This window comes from Balearica regulorum, chromosome 8 (assembly GCF_011004875.1).
Source record: "Balearica regulorum gibbericeps isolate bBalReg1 chromosome 8, bBalReg1.pri, whole genome shotgun sequence".
Lineage (NCBI taxonomy): Eukaryota > Metazoa > Chordata > Aves > Gruiformes > Gruidae > Balearica > Balearica regulorum.
Window position 1 is genome coordinate 21,960,814 of NC_046191.1, and position 19,004 is coordinate 21,979,817.

Here is a 19,004-nt window from a genome sequence, read left to right on the forward strand (position 1 = left end):
CTTCAGGGAACTTCCTTTGAATGAAGGAAGACATTGTTCTTAGACAGCATTTTCGTGGGTTTTTTCCCCCACCTATTCTCTTGTGTTAGCAACTCACAAGTGTACAGAGAAACAAAGTAGTGTGTCTACAGTGAGCTTAGTTCATCATGAGAATTGCCTGCAACTAGAAGTAGGCTGAGCAGTTAATTGAAACAGCCAGGAAAAAAATGGGCTGGGAAGGACTAACTGAAATGAAAACAAAAACTTCTTCACTTGATTTCCTGCCATTTTAATTTTCAATAACATTTATATTATTCCTGCAAAATCCTCAAAAAATAAGATTTTGTGAACATGTCTCATTGGAAGCAAATCCATTTTTAACGTATACTGCTTCTCAGTGCCATTCTGGAAGGACTAGTTTGCATTTAAACAGGGATGAGAAGATACAAGGAGAATCTTGAGAAAATGCCATGGGTGATCTTTCCTGCAAGGCAGAATGCTATGGCCAAGTTCCAGTAGCGTTAGCAATGCTCTGTCTCTAGCAAAATGCTTCCTGCAGTTTCAGTTGGTTACTGTAATCTGTTCTAAATGCTGTACAGTGCTTTGAATACAATTAAACGGGTGCTGTGTTTTACCTCAGAGATGACTGCATTTCAGTAGTGGGTAAAATAGTCCATGGATATGACAGTAGTTCACACAGCTTATGATTTTCCAGAATCCCAGACTCAGCAACTGTGTTGGACAACCACAGATATCCACGTTGTTTTGAAAGAAGTCATTTATATTCTGACTTTCCTTCCTCCATTTCAACCAGCAGTTTGACTCAGGTGTGATTGATGTACCATTTTGCGGAGTTTTAGTATTAGCACAATACTCAGAAAATTCCATACATGCAATAGGCAGCAACTCAGGAGAGGACCTGTTCTTTTGTTTAGAAAAGACTGGTGTACATTGAAAGTTCTTGTAAAACTAGGCACGGAAAATTGTCAGCCAATGTAAACAATGTGATAAATGTAGAATATTTCTTGAAACTTGTGGAAAATAAGAACTGGAGAGATATTCTAAACAACTATGTTCATAGTATAACTGCATGGCTTGCATGCTGGTGCTTAAAGGTTAATAATTGCAATGCTTGTGATTCTTCACCCTGTAATGTATTGTCCTCTACCCCATTCTTCATGTGTCTCTAAAACAGGCATTGAATCCTGTTCTCTGAGTTACAAAGCTGTGAACTCCCACTAATAATGAGTGATTTTTCAGTTATTACAGAACATGATTGCAGCAGTTGAGGACATGGTGGAAAATGGTTGGCCTTTGTGTTGCTTTGCAGTCATGCAGTGGAATGTCTGATACTACAGCCTATGGCAGAGAAAGAGAGCAAAACCTTTACAACACAGTAAGCGGTTCTGACATCAAGCTGATGAATGACTTATCCCACACAAAGGGCTCACATTTCAGCTTCCAAACATAAAGCATTCTCAAAAAAAAAATAACCGTACATATCATGTCATATTACACTCATTCTTTTATAGTCACATTTTACAACCAAAGAAACAAAGTCATTCCCAATTTACAAGATGACTGGAATTTTGCAGTTTTGCGGGGTACAGTGAGCTGACAACAGAGGCGTATAAATGATGAAGACTCAGGCGATACCACATCAGAAGCCTTCTGTTTACTGACAGTCTCCATACAGTCTGTAACCTATATTTCTAAAATGCCTTTTTAGCAGTTTAAGGCTATTTTTATCATCTCCAGCACCTAATCCTTGTGTGAATTCGTAATCCTCTATTTACAATATCAAAATTAAAAATTGTAGAGATGACTATTATCTTACAAGAGAAAAATATGGAATGTGTGACAAGCAGACATCAATGAATAGCTTAGAAGCAAAGGTTTCATTTCCAGAGGAAAAGGTTTCTGTCCACAAGAAGTTCAATGCAGGCATTTTTCTTTCTAGCTGGAATTAGGGGGAATTCACCAATTAGGAATCACAAAGTCAGTGAATCTTTAAAGCACTGCTTAGCAATGTGATTGTGAAGACTAAAATTCACAGCAAAGCTGGTAAAGTTTTACGCAAGCTTTTAGATCTAATTAATAAAAAAGGGCCAAGATTTTGGTTAATGAAGGCATTTAGCTAACTTTTGAGATGTGATATTAATTTTACAGGGAAATTTAAATAACTCATTAGCAAATGACAGAGAAATTTAATAAAAGATTTCTACTAAATCTCATAATTTGTTTCTGCAGCTTGGCTAACAGTGATGCAGAAAGTGAAAGAACAACTGGTGTAAGGGCAAATTATAACTTTGGACACACAACCTGTGTTCGAGCTCCTGAAAAGTGTTTTCAATCCACAAAGATAATTTAAGACACATGCACAAACTCATCTCAAGGATCATGAAAACAAAACAAGAAAAGGAAACTTAAATCCAAACTACTGTAAAGGTCATGAGGGTAAGACTCCCACCTAATATCAAACAGTATACAGCATTTTGAAAGCAAAATCACTATATTCTTCAGGACTATTTAAACCTGAATGTCTGCAGAAGACAAGTTTTAATTCACTTCTGTGATATCAGCATATCTTAAAACTCAGATGACTACAGCCAATTATACAGTTCACCTGAGTTCCTTATTTGGATTTCATGAAAGCTTAAGTTCTGGTATGCACTTTTCTGTAATTTAAAAGGAAGAAAAAAAATCAGTCATATAGTATAGAATATAGTATTCAAGATCCAGAGACAGAAATATAGTCCTCTTGCACCCAAACTGTCCATACACTGAAAGTAACTGAGACTATCAATACTTTGGTTGTCAACAGAGAAAAACTGTTGAAATTGTGTTGTCATTGCTGTAGCTAAAGGTGAACTACTTTAATCCTGGGAAAGTATTTTGCTGTATGGTTTCTGTGAACCATCATTTAGTACCATTTGTCATAATAATGTCTTTCATAAACAAAGCAAGCATCATAATTTTGGTCTTCATAGTGACCAGAGACACTTTAATTTTCACCTGGAAAGCCAGTATGCCCTTGTTAATAAAAACATCAGGGATGCGATGCGTGCTCAATGTGACATGTTGCTTAGAGGGGTGAAACTGTCTTTTTTCAGCATCTTGATAGCAACAGAGAGGTAGGAAATGCTGTAAATAAGGAGAGCTTACATTTTCAAATGTAGCTTGGGAGGATAAAAGTATGAAGTATTCAACATTTCCAGCAAAATCCATGTGAAAAAAATCTGGCAGCTTTGCTTTTCTCTCAGAATCTTAATCCATCTTGAGAACACTGGAGATAGTGCCTCAGAAGTGAACTATCTTTTTCAAAGATCTGACTATAGCATGTCTGCAATTTTATTTCTTACCTTTTATACTGAGCTGAGCAAAGCATATTAGGGTTATATTTTTTGAATCATATTTTAATCACTCAATACTTCCAAAATAGCCCATAGAGAAATGATTCAAGAACAGAATGAAATACGTATTGTTTTCGGGCACTTCTAAATATAAGGAGGTTGATGATTGTTGGTGGGCTTAAAATATTTAGTTTTTGAAATCTAATAAAATTAGCGTAGCTTTCCTTTCATGATTTGAAGCCTAATCAAATTACCCGTAAGTGCAGGCAAGGTACTTTTCCTATTAAGGGATGTGCCTTGCCATTCTGCAGCTTAAGCAGTGTAATACTGAAATCATTACAACTAGCAAGTTCTTTTCTGTATTTTACAGCTGCGTGTCCCAACCAAGCAAAAATTCTGTTCTGAGTTTTTGTCTTGCATTAGTGTGTCCTTAGCCAAGGTTCAGATCTCCTGGTGTTGAACATATTGCCCACTACACATTGACTTTTAAAAAGCACCAAGTTGTTAAACCATAAAAGTAAAAACTAATAACATGAAACTGGGAAAAATGGCCACATCTCAGCCAATTTGTTACAGTGCTGGTGGTATTAAGGCAGTTAAGTAGCAATAAGAAAGCACTAAGGTCCATCATTGTTATTCTTGGAAATCAGTTTTAAATTTATAACTAGAATAAAATGATTTGAAATCTATATAAAAAGATGGCTTGACAGAAATAAGATGATGTGGAAGACAATATTGCAGAGGTCAAAAGCGGGAAGCTGAAGAAACTGCATTTCACACATACTTTTTTATTGACTTTTCACTTTTGATGGACTAGCAAATTATTATTTGTTTTCTTATGAATACAGTGCAGAATCAATCTGTCATAAATAAGGAGAAAAGTGATTCCAGATGGAACCCACCTCAGCCAATGCTGAGGGAAAATATTTGTCTCTTTGGAGGGCCAGATGGAATGCCACAGGGCTATTTGCAAGAATTAGGTATGGTTTTTTCTTTAATTAAAGATATAACACAGAAAAAACCAAACAGTGAAAATACATTCTCTAGCTTGAAAACATGGTTGCTGTAGGGAAATGCCTGCTGCCTGTGTTCTTATTTCTCATAAGCTTTCTTGCAGCTGAAGGGGAAGGAAAGGGTCAAAGGAAAGTAAAAATATTAATGCATGACTTCAGCAGTGTGCAGTCAGTTATAACAACAAAACTTTTACAGATACTACAAGCCATTTCCTGAAGGGCACTTGAACAAAACCCAGCTAGAATTTATGCCACGTTTTCCTGGAAGAATTTAAGTGGAGTTTTAAAATAAAGTTCTAAATTTTACTCTCTGGAGTAACTTAATTAAATGACAGTCACGTTGCAAATGGTTTTTGCTCATTATAGTCAAATAATCGAAATCAGTTTAAAGGCAAAGCATGGCTTGCATGATTTGCACAAGAGGTATAGCACAATTATTTTGGTTTGGATAGATTACCTTTGCTCACGTTGGTAAACTCTGCTTTGAACTGTGAGATTTTTGATTCACTGTTCAGTGTACTAAGGATGTAGATGAGTTATTTCACCAGTTAAAGGTAAACTCAGGAGAGAAAGTTAGTGACACGCACATTTTTCATCTGTAGTATGATGAAGTAAAAATATTCTGATGAATTTAAAATATTAAACTTATCACTGGAGAGTTTGTTAAATGACTTTGATACAAAAAGAAACATTTTGGAATGCTTTCTTTTAATAAATTGTTAATATGTAAGGAGACAGGTCCCTAGGTTGCAAATGACTTTTTGATCCACAGAAAGGTTGTCAGTCAAGTCCCTTTACATAAATCCAACGGTTTATTAGTAACATGAATGGACATTTTGAGTTGAACAACAAATTCTCCTTTCAAAGAGTTTAGAATAAATACCAGCTTAGACACTTTAATTCTTTTGAAAAATTGATAAACTTGAAAAAATACTTACTTTGTTGTTTAACAGGGTACTGGATAGAGCCATACTCTAAAAGCAAAACAACCTATGGGAATGATCTAGAGCCTGGGAAAGCAGACTACAAAACCACACTTAACTAGGGATGTGCAAGCAATATTGTTTTATCCTGTACTCTAACCAAATGTTATGCTGCTGCAGTCTTTCATGTTTGTTTATTGTTAAGATACATGTCTGAGCTGTACAGAAGCAGCTGGCTGCAGTTCTTGTGTGGTTTTGGTTCTACAGAACTGATGGCTATGGTTTCTTAGGTGATATAAATTTCCAGTTTTTTCCCTTGGCAAACCATTTCTCTAACTCCATCAGTTGGTTTAATAAATTATATGACCTCTTCCTAAAAATTTTACATGCCTAATGTACACACAGGAATGTAGAACACTCCCTTAACATGTATTAGGTTTTTGTGCCACAGCTTGCTTTCTGGGTTTAGAACAATTGATTTCAGAATCAGACTGGCAGATCTGGATCTCTTTTCAGAAGAAAATGTGGGTCCAGATTTTCCATCTTTCCTTGCAGGGTCAAATACTTTGCTAGAAGTTGTAGCTTGAGGATACCCGTCTTAAGAAATCAAGGTATCACACTGTAGACTTAGATTTGCTAAACTCCAAGCCTTCCTAGTTATGGACTTTCTAGTGGTTCCTTGAGGGTATGATTAATTGCCTGTAAATAGATTTTGAACTGTGCAGTATGTTTAGAACAGATAGCAAAACACAAAGCAGTATCCCAAGCAGTGTTCCTTGATGACTTTCATTCCTGTTATGCATTCCCAGATGATGGGGAAATGTCATGGCTGTATTAGCAGTCCCAGAGACAAACAGAATATATTGGATTTGTAAATATTTCTTTCAAAACTTAACAAAGTATCATATCTAAATGAGCTCCTTTGTGTGATGCTATCCTTTCTCAATGCATATCGTTAACCTGAAACATCCAAGAAGTTAAATGGAGGTAAAGGTAAGGTGCAGGCAAGCTGCTTCAAGTTGTTGAAAGTAACAGTGGCTTGATCATGAGTACAGAAGAAAGTACGTCTGACTCCTGCAGCCTTGAATGGAGTACTTCTCTGAAGCCTGAAATGTGGGGTCATAGACAGTTCAACCCCGAACACCTCAGAGCAAGGAGGACATAGGAAAAGACAGGTTTACATAGAAGATAAGAAACTTCAGCTTTTACTTCAGTTGCATTATGCTCTAGAGATAAAGCTGGAAAGCTAAGGTTGAATGTATAAAGGTTACAAATACTATCTAGTTATAAATGACATTTACTGTTTTCACTCTTCCTCTTTGCACTTTGGGGCTTGGAGGAGTTAGTGTTTAATTTGGAGGATACTGTTCCTGTGTAGCTACAAGTTTATGTTGTCCTGGACTTGGCAAGGGTGCTAGAATCTAGTGAAACCAGTATGGGAATGAAGGTTGGGAATCAGGAAGTGCAAGAGATTCGCAACAAGAATGGTTAAATCTCTTGCTTTGAACCGCAAGTGAGGTATTAGAAGTCAGATGCATTAAAGAGGGAGCAAATAGAGTCTCTGGTGCAGCTTACTTGGCAGTCAAAAGAATGTCATTATAAGAGCTTTTTAGTGGGGTGGAAATATCCATTTTCCCCAAAGACCAATCTGGCTTAGCAATGCAGACTTTCTGACTTCATATTCTAATGCTTACTTCACAAGATGCCTCATTTCTCCTTATGTAATGAATTGGAAACAACATTGTTTCAGAGCACAAAATCCAAGTACTGCTCCATTAAACAAAAAAATTCTCCAGGAACCTACTAAATAGAAAAAGAGAGAAAACTGGCCCTACAGTCTATATGTGAAAAAATTCAAATTTTATCTATTAGATACCTGTAGAGGAGATAATCAAACACATTGCCATCACTGAGACATCTGGAGTAGTGTGGCTCAGATGACCATACAGACCCTTTAAAAATGAAAAAGAAACTGAAAAGGCTGACAGTTGGGAACACCAGTATCTTGGAAAAGAAAAGCACTCTTGAAGGAGAATGTGGTTTATCAGATGTTAAAGGACAGATGATAAATTCCATGTTACTGAAAGCTGTTACTTATGCCAATGGCATATGAACTGCAATGTAGCTATAACATAGTACACTATGCATTATGAATGTAACCATTGGGATAAAAGCCTCCCAGCATTCTATACAGATGGTTATGTTACTGCACCAAGTCAGTCTTTAGGAATTATGACGAATTTGAGACAATTCATAGTCTCTATTCGTACTGTAATTTAAGCCTTCTGGGTTGGGAAACAGTTGTCTGCAATCTATTGTAAGAGGCAAAAAGCAAAAATATTATATAGGCCAATACTTACAAGATTAAATGAGAAAGTAGGGAAGAAGAAGGAAAATAAAATTATACAAATAAAAACAACAGATTAAAACAGAAGGAAATGTATGCATTAAGAGAATAACCTGAGATTTAATGGATAAATCTGTCTCTCTCAGACTAGGGGCAGTCAAAGTAAAGAGACAAGAGATGCAGTGGGTGTTTGGGCTTACAGTAATCAGGCTGGAACATTATTATGGAAAGACAAATGAGGTAATATTCTTCATTCTATAGTGACCCTTTTCAATAAGATTTTTCCTCAGTCTAGTATGGTGTTCCTACTAGGTAGTATGCTAACAATCTACCAAATGAAAACTACCGGAGCTGAAAATTGAGCACTTTCATGGGGAGAGTGAAACAAAAGAGTAGGAACTGAGGCTGACATAATTCAAGAAACAGATGCTTTCTGGTTTCTGTTAGGATGCTTTGGGACTCTCTAGCTGTCCTGCACTGGCTGAGAAAGGGATGTCTCAGCAGGAAGAGATCTCTGGGTTATATGACTCTCACTCACTGTCTTCCTGGACCTCTGAGACAATCACTTGTTGGCATCACAGGCTTCAGTCAGCTCTGATTTATGTTAGGATGAGCAGGTTCTCCTGGCAACACCAAGACTGCAGCACTGCAAGTGATTTATGATCAAGTTAGCCCTTCTCCCCTGGTCTTTTATGGGACACATGTCAGTGGTTCCTGAACGATGAACATGTAATCTTTAGGAAATTGCAGCAGAAATGCCAGGCTCTAGTGCTGAGCTGCAGTTTTAAAGGAAAAGGACTGGTGTGTTACTGTTTCTTCTGAATCCCTTATCAATACTAAAGCACATATCACTAAAAAATCTTGTATACAGTGGTGCTTTTTGATGGTTTTTATTCCATGCATGAATTAATCACACTACGCAAATCTGATTTAGTTTTACTGAAACACAAAGGAATGTACGTATGAATAAAAATTCCTATGACTAGTACCCAGTGAAACATCTTTCACTCCAATCAACAACTGGGCAGAATTTCCTGCTCCAAGTTGACTGTTTCATCAATAACATTATGAAAGAAAACCTCTTATTTCACCTTATGGAATCACTGATTGTTATTTCAGCACTTATTTTTTTCCTGCTTGTAATACAGATTCATAGATATCCTGTAATTAAAGGAATATGCACAAGAATGTGAATATGGGTTCTGCCTCTGCTCTCGAAGTAATATATAAATTAGTGGTTACTCACAGGAATTGAAAAGAACACTTAGAATTGAGGAAACTGTACTGCAACTTTTTAAAGGGTTTTGTAAAATATAAAATGAATTTCTAAAAAAGTATCATCATTTCCATCAATTAGTATGTTGGTACTTGCAACATTACACAATCAAATATCATTGACCTCAGAGATATTTAATTGTGTGCATAAAGCACTCAGAGGTAATTAATTTCAACTGTGTTTATAGGGGGATGCGGGGCTGAGAGTTCACGATGCAAATATGCCAAAATTGTTCAGTTTTGGAGGAATAGATTAAACGTCTTTTTGAGCTTCTGTCTATAGTTTATTTTCTGTGATCCTGTGATAGTTCTGATGAAGGTAGGCAACACAAGATTTGTTTCTTGGGTGGAGGAAGTGAACTGGGAAGGAGAAGAGTTTCTGAAGTACCCAAGAGACTTTTCCTCTTTTCACATGAGATTAAAGGGGGGCGGGGGGGGGGGGGGGGGAATTCCCTCAAATACTATTAAAATGAGCTGTGTGCTTAGAGGGCAGCACAGTGACAGAAAATGAGCTCTTCTGATACAGCTACCAAGACGCAAAAGTCAGAACTACAGACTAGGCTCTGGTCTACTAAAAACAGTCAGACAGAATGACTGTGCTATCTTAGTATAGATAAGCTAGCTATGCCTTTTAGCTTCTTAAATTTTCAATCTTAAGACACTGGTTCATTTATATCTTTGATTTGTGTTTGTATGTGAGCTCAGACTATGAACTGCAGAGATGGCATAATGAAGGTTAATGACGCTCTCAGGTTCATGTAACTCACACGAATTAGAAATAACTTACTAAAACAGAGAAGGCTCAACAAAATCAAATCTAAAAATACTTCATGCAGAGTTCATAACAGACTAAATAACAGACAGCTGCAATGTAATTTTGCCAGACTGATATAAAATAAATGCCAAGGAAGTGTCAGAGTGAACAAAGGAAGGGTCCCTTCTGTGTCCCTTTATGAATATATTTTCTACATTATTTCTCTCATAAATAGGGATGGAATAAGAATAAAAAGAGCAAGAAACATTAAAAACCAAACTGAACTCCCTCCTCCAGTTAGTACAGGAGTATACATTCCTGAAATCTCTCATAGCTTGAAGTCAAACACACAAGCAGCATTCGCTCTCTTATTTTGGTAAATACTGGAAGCATTATGAACTCAGCATTATATTGTGAAATCAGCTGTATGACTGCTGAGGAAACTAAGGAAGAATGAGTCCGGTTCTTTTGTTCTTCCCATAGACAGTTATACAGAATCTCAGGGCAAGGAGGAATACAAAAATGGATATAGGCTTGCCTCTTCTCTTCCCAAGATACCTGCCACTGCAAATGAGCCAGTGTGACAAGAATAGTATATACTTTCTTATATTAATAGCAATAATTAACATCTTTGGGAGGAAAGGGGGAAACAATTCTTTCTTTGTGCTGTTCATATAATAGTAAAACAATCTAATGCTCATTAAGAATTGTATCCCCAGGGCATAATTTGCAGGTAGACGACCTATATAGTTTTCAAAGGCGTAATCTTATAAAGAGAGGAAGAATGGTCTTAGATCATCTGGAAATGAATTGTACTATACACGCTAGAAAAGCTTGAAGGGTTTGGAACACAATTTTCATTATGGACAAGGCATCAATTTGTGTCACTTGGCAAATAATTCTACTGCACTTTCATCTTTTCAGGTTCAGTCAGTAAAGAGTAATTTTACAGTGAAGGTTTCCCAATAGGCATGCTGTGGAAACTCCACAGAGGTGGAAGCTGTCCCAGCAGCACAGTTAATCAGCCATCTCCCAAGTGCCATAGGAGCTCCTCAGAGGGACTCCACAAAACTACTTCATATGGGTTAATTGCAAGTTATCCAAGCTCAGGTTCTTTGTTCAACCACATTTTAATTCACAGAAAGACATTAAGCATTTAAGTCCAGAACAGGTCTGACTGAATTCTTTTCCATTTCATTTTCTTTCAAATTGCTCCTTATTTTCTCTTTGGTAATAATAATTACTTTAATTTAGACAGAGACTTTACTCTAAGGATGTCACAGTATTTTAACATGGGCAGTCCAGCCCAGCAAAAAAGAGGAGACCTAAAATCCTGTTACCTCCCATACCATATGAACAATGTGTGTTCTTATCATGGATATGAAACTACAGTTAAATTCCTAAAACCCTGGAGTGACTGCAATAGAGGTAGAACTGAATGTAATGGCTACTGATTGTAGTTGAATACTCCTGTGATGAAATCCAGTGCCTAAGCTGTAGGTTTGGTATAAAAAGAATACGCTACGTATGATATAAATATACCTTCTGTGTGACTCTCAGTAGCACGTCTATATGCTCCTTCACAACATACGGAGAACTTATGTGCATGTGTGAGACAACATCACATAAATGCACTTTGTGTCTAGATTATGTACAAGAAATACTAAACACTAGGTGACAACATATTATCTCACCATTAAACATGGTAAAGGTAATCATATATTAATAATGTGAAGCAATTGTTATGTGGAACTAAATCCCTAAATCTTATATGGTTAGACAGGTTAAGGATTAAGGATTTTGCTCCATATTGTCTATTCACCAAACATAATTACTTAGTTGCAAGTGTATGTGGTAAAAGAAATTGTGTTGTCTGTCACTGCAGACAGAATCAAAAGATACCATTCTTTTTTTCACACTCTGCTATTGCACTGTTCTCAACAGAGCCTCTGAAAACTGAGCTGAAAAAGACAGACATGAATCCAAAACTACCATATCTGTGTTTTGTAGATTTCCATTCATGGTGTTAGCAAATAATGAAACTCTGTCTGTGTGATAACTAATGGAAAAATGATGAGCAAAATCTCTACTGAGTATAAACAATGTTTAGCTCCATAGGCCTTTCTGTGTATGAAATGCAGCCCTGAGCTTACCTTAAGGTGGTTTTCAGTGGTGACTCTGAGTATTAAATGTCAGTGTATTATGCAAGTTTAGCTGTGTTCTTGAAAAGTACTGAGCCCTATTGTGTCTTTTGATATCTAGAAGTAAACCTGAAGTGACTATCTTCCGAATAGTACCTTGTTAACACCAGTTTAAGGGATGTCAGAAATTTGTTCTCTGGACATTGCTTTTGTTCTTTGGTTCACCAGATAAATAGAAGGAAAACACTCCTTTCCAAAGCATAATAATTCTGTTTATTGTCTGGGGGAAAAAGATATTTAGACATGCCTGGTGAACGCAGAGCAGCCTGCAATAGTGGACATGTTTGTCAGAGTATGTTGATTTATTTGAATATTAAGGTCTTACCAGAATAAAATATTTATGCAGCAGCTTTATGTAGCTAATGATGAACAGGGAGTAAATAGCAGCATGACTTCCTTCATTAAAAATCTTTCAAGCAGAGGAGAAAAGGCAATTGAGAATTCCACTGCACATAAAGAAGTTAGACTTCCCTTTAGCACTAGAACGGGTCCAGCTCCTGATGCAGCCTGACCTCTCTGAGAACCTCTGGTGACAGAAATTACGCTAAAAAATGTCTTATTATTTCAGCTTAGGATTCCTTTAGTGTGAAGGAGAGGAGGTGGCAAATAGGGGCAAGGATGTTAAATAATGGTGGCCAGATTCTGTCTCATCTCCCTGGCTTTTTAGTGCTGTGTGGGTGTCAGTCTCAGGCATAGATGGTAATTACTGGCTTGGGGATGACAGGATCACTCTAGGACTCAGTAACACCTCAAAATTATGACAAAGCATTTAGTTAAGGTCAGACCCTCAAGTGGTGTAACTCTGCCTGTCTGACTTCTGATGGTGCATCTATCTATCTATATAGACCCATCTTGCAAAGATCTATAGGTTTATAGTAGGAAAAATAAGCAAATAAAACTGAAAAAATATTGTAAAATCTAAGCATATCATTTTCTCCCTTATCCTTTAAAATGCATTTGTGCTCATTATTTTAAGATCTTAATAAATGACTTCAAAATCTAGTAAATTATGTTGCAAGAAACCGTAAAACTAGTAGGGAAAGAGATTTTTTTCTTTGTTGCAAACCAAATGAGACTGATGGCTAGCTAAAGAGTGATAAAATCTGGGAACAGCTGTAAATCACATTGTGTAGGATTCTGTTTCAAATATGTAATAGCTTATTCCTAGCTTTGTTTGCTTTCTGACACATTTCTCAGACATATGTTGAAGGCAAATCAATCATTTCTTAGTTTTTTAGTCTTCCCTGCCATTGAATAGTACTTAATATTCCTCTGTAAGGCTTCAGTGACTGATCCCTTTCTTTTCTCTTTTTATCCTTAGGTCTATACAATGAGTCAGAGATCCCTTGCCTATTTTCTCAAATTTTTCATAATTGTATGGAATTACTTTTTTAGAAAGTACAACAGGAACATATATTTCTCCTCCCTTGTAATCAGTAAACCAGATACTGCTTTGTAAGCATTACATAACTCTGGCTGTTTTTATATAAATAACAGTAGAGAGTTAATCTGAGAATGAAGAACTGGGGGAAAAAAATTGCAGCAGTGGAATGTGTTAGGCTGTATCATACTCTCCTGAGAAGCGCTGAGAGCCCCATCGCATAGTCAGAAATTAGACCTCACTGTATACTCGATAATAAGGCTAAGCAGATAATTTGATCAAAACCATTTCATAAAATTAGCTTCCTCTTTTACTAGAATCAGTCTACAGAGTACTATTTTCAGCAACATTTCTATAAATAGTTCCTGCTGTGTAGCTATTTTATGAATATTTCACAAACCTGAATGCTAAAACTGAAGCTACTTTGGACTGATAAACCATAAAACTATATTGGTATTTCTTAAATGAGTAGGCAAAATTTATTATCCTGTACAAATGCAAGTACAAATTATAAACTCCAAAATATATTCAAAAATATATTACAATATTCACCTAACATTCTCCTCTGTCATCAATTTTGCTTGCTAGAAAAGGAGTACAAAACAATTTTTAACCTACATTTGTTTAAAAATTGGAATGACTATTTGTGGAAGATTTTATTCTATTTTCTTTCCTATCTACCAAGGACAGTGCATTAGGAAAGAAAACTATTGAACTGTTTAATCTTTTTCATTCTCATTTTCTTCATAGGTATCTCGCACTGATGTGCTTGTCCAGTAAGACATAATCTTTGATGGGCATAGGCCTGCTGACCTAGTCACAGCTATGGTAATGTTCTAACTCACAGCTGATTGATGTTGCAAGTGAGAAATGAACGTAACTTTGCTGCTGTGGCCATTTTTCTTTGGAGATCTCTTGGTTTTGTCCTTGGTGAAAAACAGGAAGTATAGCTTTCTTTAGGCAAACAGCAGTGTATTTCTGAATGAAATATATCCCGTCACAATCTACTTTGGTACTGTTAGTCTTATTTTTAATATGCTCTTTATTAATAGGTCAGAACCTTTATGAAAGACAAAATAGTCCTAAAAATATTATCATGGGTTTTTTCAGATATTTCCGTTTTCAGTGTTTCCAGGGTGCTCCCAGTAGAATTATTTATTTTAATCTCACATTATATTATTTGGGTTTCCTGTTATCTTTTCCTTCCTAAGCCTATTTTTCCACTTTTCAGAGTACCTAGTACATTTTTCACGATGTGCCCACTACATAGCACATTCTGCTAAGTCCTTATCACTGTATCACAGTCTGTTATTTGAGATTGATTTTTGTATTTTACCCTATGAGGACGATATCTCATGCATTCAGCATTTACAATATAAGCATTATATTATAATGCATTACATTATAACACAACTGAGAAGAAACAGTTTTTGTGCCATGTGAGAACTGAAGTAGCAAAAAAAAGTATTTGGATGAATTTATCTTCCCAATTCTGATTTTGTAAATTTGGGCTCTTGAGAGTGCTTGCAAGCTATTAGCTCTGGGTACAGGCTTTGGCCATAAGCCCACGTAAGGCTACTTATGGCATCTAACCACAAACCTTACCTTGGTTTTAGTGGGAACCAAACCAAGATGGAGAGCTGCAAGGAATCCCCAGTGCCCACTGACCCTGACTGGACAACGAACAAGTCAAGCCTCCAGATGTACCCCAGCATGTATTTACTGCTCAGTCTAGAGGCAATCTTTGTTGCCAAGAGATGTTTCACTTCCTAGAAAACAGATTTTTGTAAGGAAAATGTACCAGAAACTGTACCTATCAGAATCAGTGGTGCAAAAAAAATTAACGAGAAGAAAGGCCCAGTGAAAATGATGATATGCTTGCCTCTCAACAAAAAATGAATACAGGCCAGCAATGCATATATATATGCAGTTGTTCTTAAAACCTGTATGGCTCCCCTCTGTGCTACACGTAAGCTGCCTGGTTATGGGAATGTCTGTACTGCAACTGGGTACGTGACTACGATGGTTTGCTGGAAAGATTTTTCCTCTGGCAGGCTTCAAGGTAAAACAGTGCAGACGGTCTAGAATGTAGCTTTGAATGGCATTTGGAGGTTGCTTTTAAAAGTCAGCAGTGGCATAGCCCGTATCTACAGTTAGACATTTAAGGGTTGAAGTTCCCATTAGGTTTCAGTGTTATCTTTGGTCTTTCAGCCAGTTACTCTTCACGTAAGTTAATCTTCAAGTAGAGTCTTGTAATGAATAGACACCATGGCACTCACTTGTACTGTGGAATCAGCCTTGTCATTTTGTCAGGCAAGAATTCCCCCAGCATCAACAATCGTAGGTCTGAGCACACTGGTCCTAATGAAAACAGAAGCGCAAAGCCTTATTGACTGGAAATGGGGAGGATGTGCTTTGTGTAGCGTAAAGATGCTCTAACAGGATGTTGCTGATTTTAAAATGCTCTGAATTCAAAGAGTCTAGCAGAAAAAGCAGAGCTTCTGAAGTAATAGGCCTGATCTCCAAATGTGAATTGTCTGACTGGATAATTATTTTTTTTAATTTAAAATACCCAGGTAGATTATTTAAGATATTTCTTAAGTTGTATTTAAATTGATGGTGGTAGTTATGCTGAATCATTTGTTCCTCCCACTCCGTCAATGCTTTGAGCAGACCTGTGCTAAAAAATGGCCCCCCAAAACAACCAATATTATAAGAAAGGGTACTTTTAGGCAGTGGTGTGTTTGTGGTTTTCTTCTTCTTCTTTTTCTCACCACCCCCCCACCCCCCCCCCCAATGCCTGTCATGAAGCATTTTAGTTAAACTGATACTAATTGGAGTAACTGTTCCAGAATTTGGATATATGCCCTTGGAAGGATAGCTGAAAGTCCTTCCAGTCCAATGGACCAAGTTACTAGATCTGTCTGTTATGGATTTTTAAGTAAAATCAAACATATATGGTGCATGAACCATAATCATATGAATGCTTGTAATCTTGGATGTTTTCCTTAGGTTAACAGTACCTTTGGCTTGAAATGTGCTTATTTGTAGCTCAGAGGATTTGATTTCAATTATTATTAAAAATAATAATAGCAATTATTAAAAATAAAAATAGAAATAACAAATTCAGCATATGAAGTGATATGGAGGGACTGGAAGATCTGTTAAAACTTAGAAAAACTCTTAAGAATCTTTCAAAACTGAAAAATATCAAAAAGGTTCCTGGAAAAAGACGCCATCCTCTAAAGACACCTGAGTATGGCAAAAGTAAATGCCTAGCGGTTAAGGGGATCTGTAAGGAACGTGGCTAGTCAGAAAGCATTCTAAGATTGCAAACAAGGATTGTGCGAGTACAGAATAACAGCATTTTGGAGGAGGAAGAAAGGACTTTGGCGTGCAATTAGCTAATAATAGCATAACAAAAATATTAGAAAAGATATTACATTTACTAGTTTATGTTCTTAAAAACTGCAAATGTTTGGGAAGCTAATGATGGGAGTCTTTAGAATAGCAACTGAAATTTATGACAATGGAAGGAAGAAAGTGATATTTTAACATGAAAGAATTTGCCTAAGAGATTAGTTTCTGGAGGTAAGGGTCCAGAATAATTAGAAAGTGAAACGGTAACATCAGTCATTCTAAGTGTTCGAGGCTATTAAAATCACAAAATACAAATAGCACATGTCCAAGAATACTAATGAGAAGGGGAAAGTAAGTGTTAGATAATATCTAGTTGCATGTGATTTGGGAACATTCTGAAGGAGAAAAATTGCAACCTTGTTTCTATTTAACAGAAGAAGTAGGCAGCTAGGGCTTATCAGATTATTTTTTTTCCAATAACTACCATCTCTATTACCATCCATTTAGAAAGTGATTTGTGGAACCGTATGAGAAAACATGAACTGGTCATGTCCCCTTGTACAGAGATGGACTCAATGACCTAACCAGCCTTAACCTTATTTAATTTCTGTGCCATTTCTAAATGAGGGAGAGCTATAAGCAAGAGCAATTCTCTTCCTGACAGACACCGCTGAATGTAATGTGAATGCCAGTAGCATCTGGGTATATTTTTCTTCTGTATGAACAGGAACAGTGAACCTTCACCATTAGTGTAGCTTTCTCACTTGACAAATCTAGAACTGGGCAAATTTGAATACTGCAGCTACTGCCAGTATTACATCAAAATTCCTTTTCTTTCATTTTCTCAACAAATTTCAAATTCAATGCTCTCGGTATTGCCTGGTGGCTTCTTGTGCAGTGGCCTTATCAGAGACATCAGGGAAGCCATGTCATTCTGTCTTCAGAGAGTGTTTTGAAATGTCCAAAAGAAGAAGAGTGTCTCTTTACTTCTTATTCAGGCCAGAGGAAACACAAATTCAGCCAACACATACCCTCCCTCTCCTTGTGCATCATATCCATCAGGGATAATTTCACTGAGTAGTCCAACAACGTAGAGGAATAGATCTGCCTGTACACACGGATGAGGTTGAAGGAGGTGGAAAGCAAATGAGCAGCATTTGTGTTCTTCCTCATGTGCTGCTCTCTAGAGCTGGTAGCTCAGAGAGGGAGGAGGAAGAGGGGGAAAGCTGCTGCTGACCGCAGTATAAATATAGGTGTTTTGGGAGAAGGAATTGGATTTCTCTGCCTGCTCCAAAATTCCACAATCTAGTCCCTGGTGGCATTCACAAAAGCAAAGTTATCTCTTCGTGAAATACATTTAATGATGATTGTGTGTTTCAGCCAGTATAGTTTTTCATTCTTAAGTCCTTGTGAGGTGAGAAAGACAACCTTAGAGAAGGGAGTGCTTAGTATTTAAAAAAAGATCACCACCGCAGTCTAAATAAATGGGACATTCTGAGAACACTGATTCAGTCAATACTTCCATTCAAAATTTTCTTCAAATGCATCCTCTTTTTCATTGAGAAAGAGGAGAACAAGCATATATGTCCTCAGGCTAGAGCTGTATTTTGCTGCTTGAAACAAAGGACAGAATTTTGCTGCTTTTGTGAGTATGATTTATTGTCCGGCAGTGTTTCACACCAAAGCAAACACAGTGGATGTAATGGAGGATGCTGCGCTTCCGAAATAAATGCTCCCCATAGTGGACTTCTGGCTGAAAGCACTGATACAAATACTCAAGGTTTAATTTATAGAGAGGTCATAAAACCAAAATAAACTAGCTACTTCCTCTGCTGTTAGTCCTTATTCCTTCACGACCTCAATAGAAATAATGTTATAAGAAATGAATATTTAAAATAGAAGCTATATCTTTAAATAATAATAAAAAAATAGGTACAGTGAATTAAACATTTCATAAATGAGTGGGAAATAAACATTAGACATAATAAAGATACTTCTCCCCAGAAATGAGAGATTATGAAAAAGATTGATTGGTGACATAGAGTGGATAATGTAAAATGAGATAGAGATTTTCCTTAAGTAAACATTTAGCCTTTTCCAGAGAAAGGGTCAACATTTTTGTCATTGCATTTTTTGATAATAAAATCACAATCTTACAAAGAACTACAATCCATAGGCTAATAGTTAGCTTTTTTAAACAGAATTTGTGATGAGCATTTCTCTGTAAAAAGCCTCGTATCTCCAAAACAACAATTTTCTGTCTCGGATCACCACAATTAATAATAAATTTGTAACATTTCAGCAAAAGTTAGATCTAGGAAAATAATTATGGAGAGCATGAACAACTATCTATCTAGTTTTAAATTTTTTTCTGGATTCTGAAATTTGTTTTAAAAGCAGATTTCTGAAACTGTGAAG

The 19,004-nt window shown here is 36.6% G+C and overlaps 1 protein-coding gene across 2 annotated transcripts in view; it reads right to left on the reverse strand.

The window, feature by feature from the left end:
• The window catches only part of OLFM3 (olfactomedin 3), a 57,469-nt gene that overhangs the window by 28,373 nt on the left and 10,092 nt on the right, over positions 1–19,004 (reverse strand). The gene's annotated exons all lie outside the window — the stretch shown is intronic.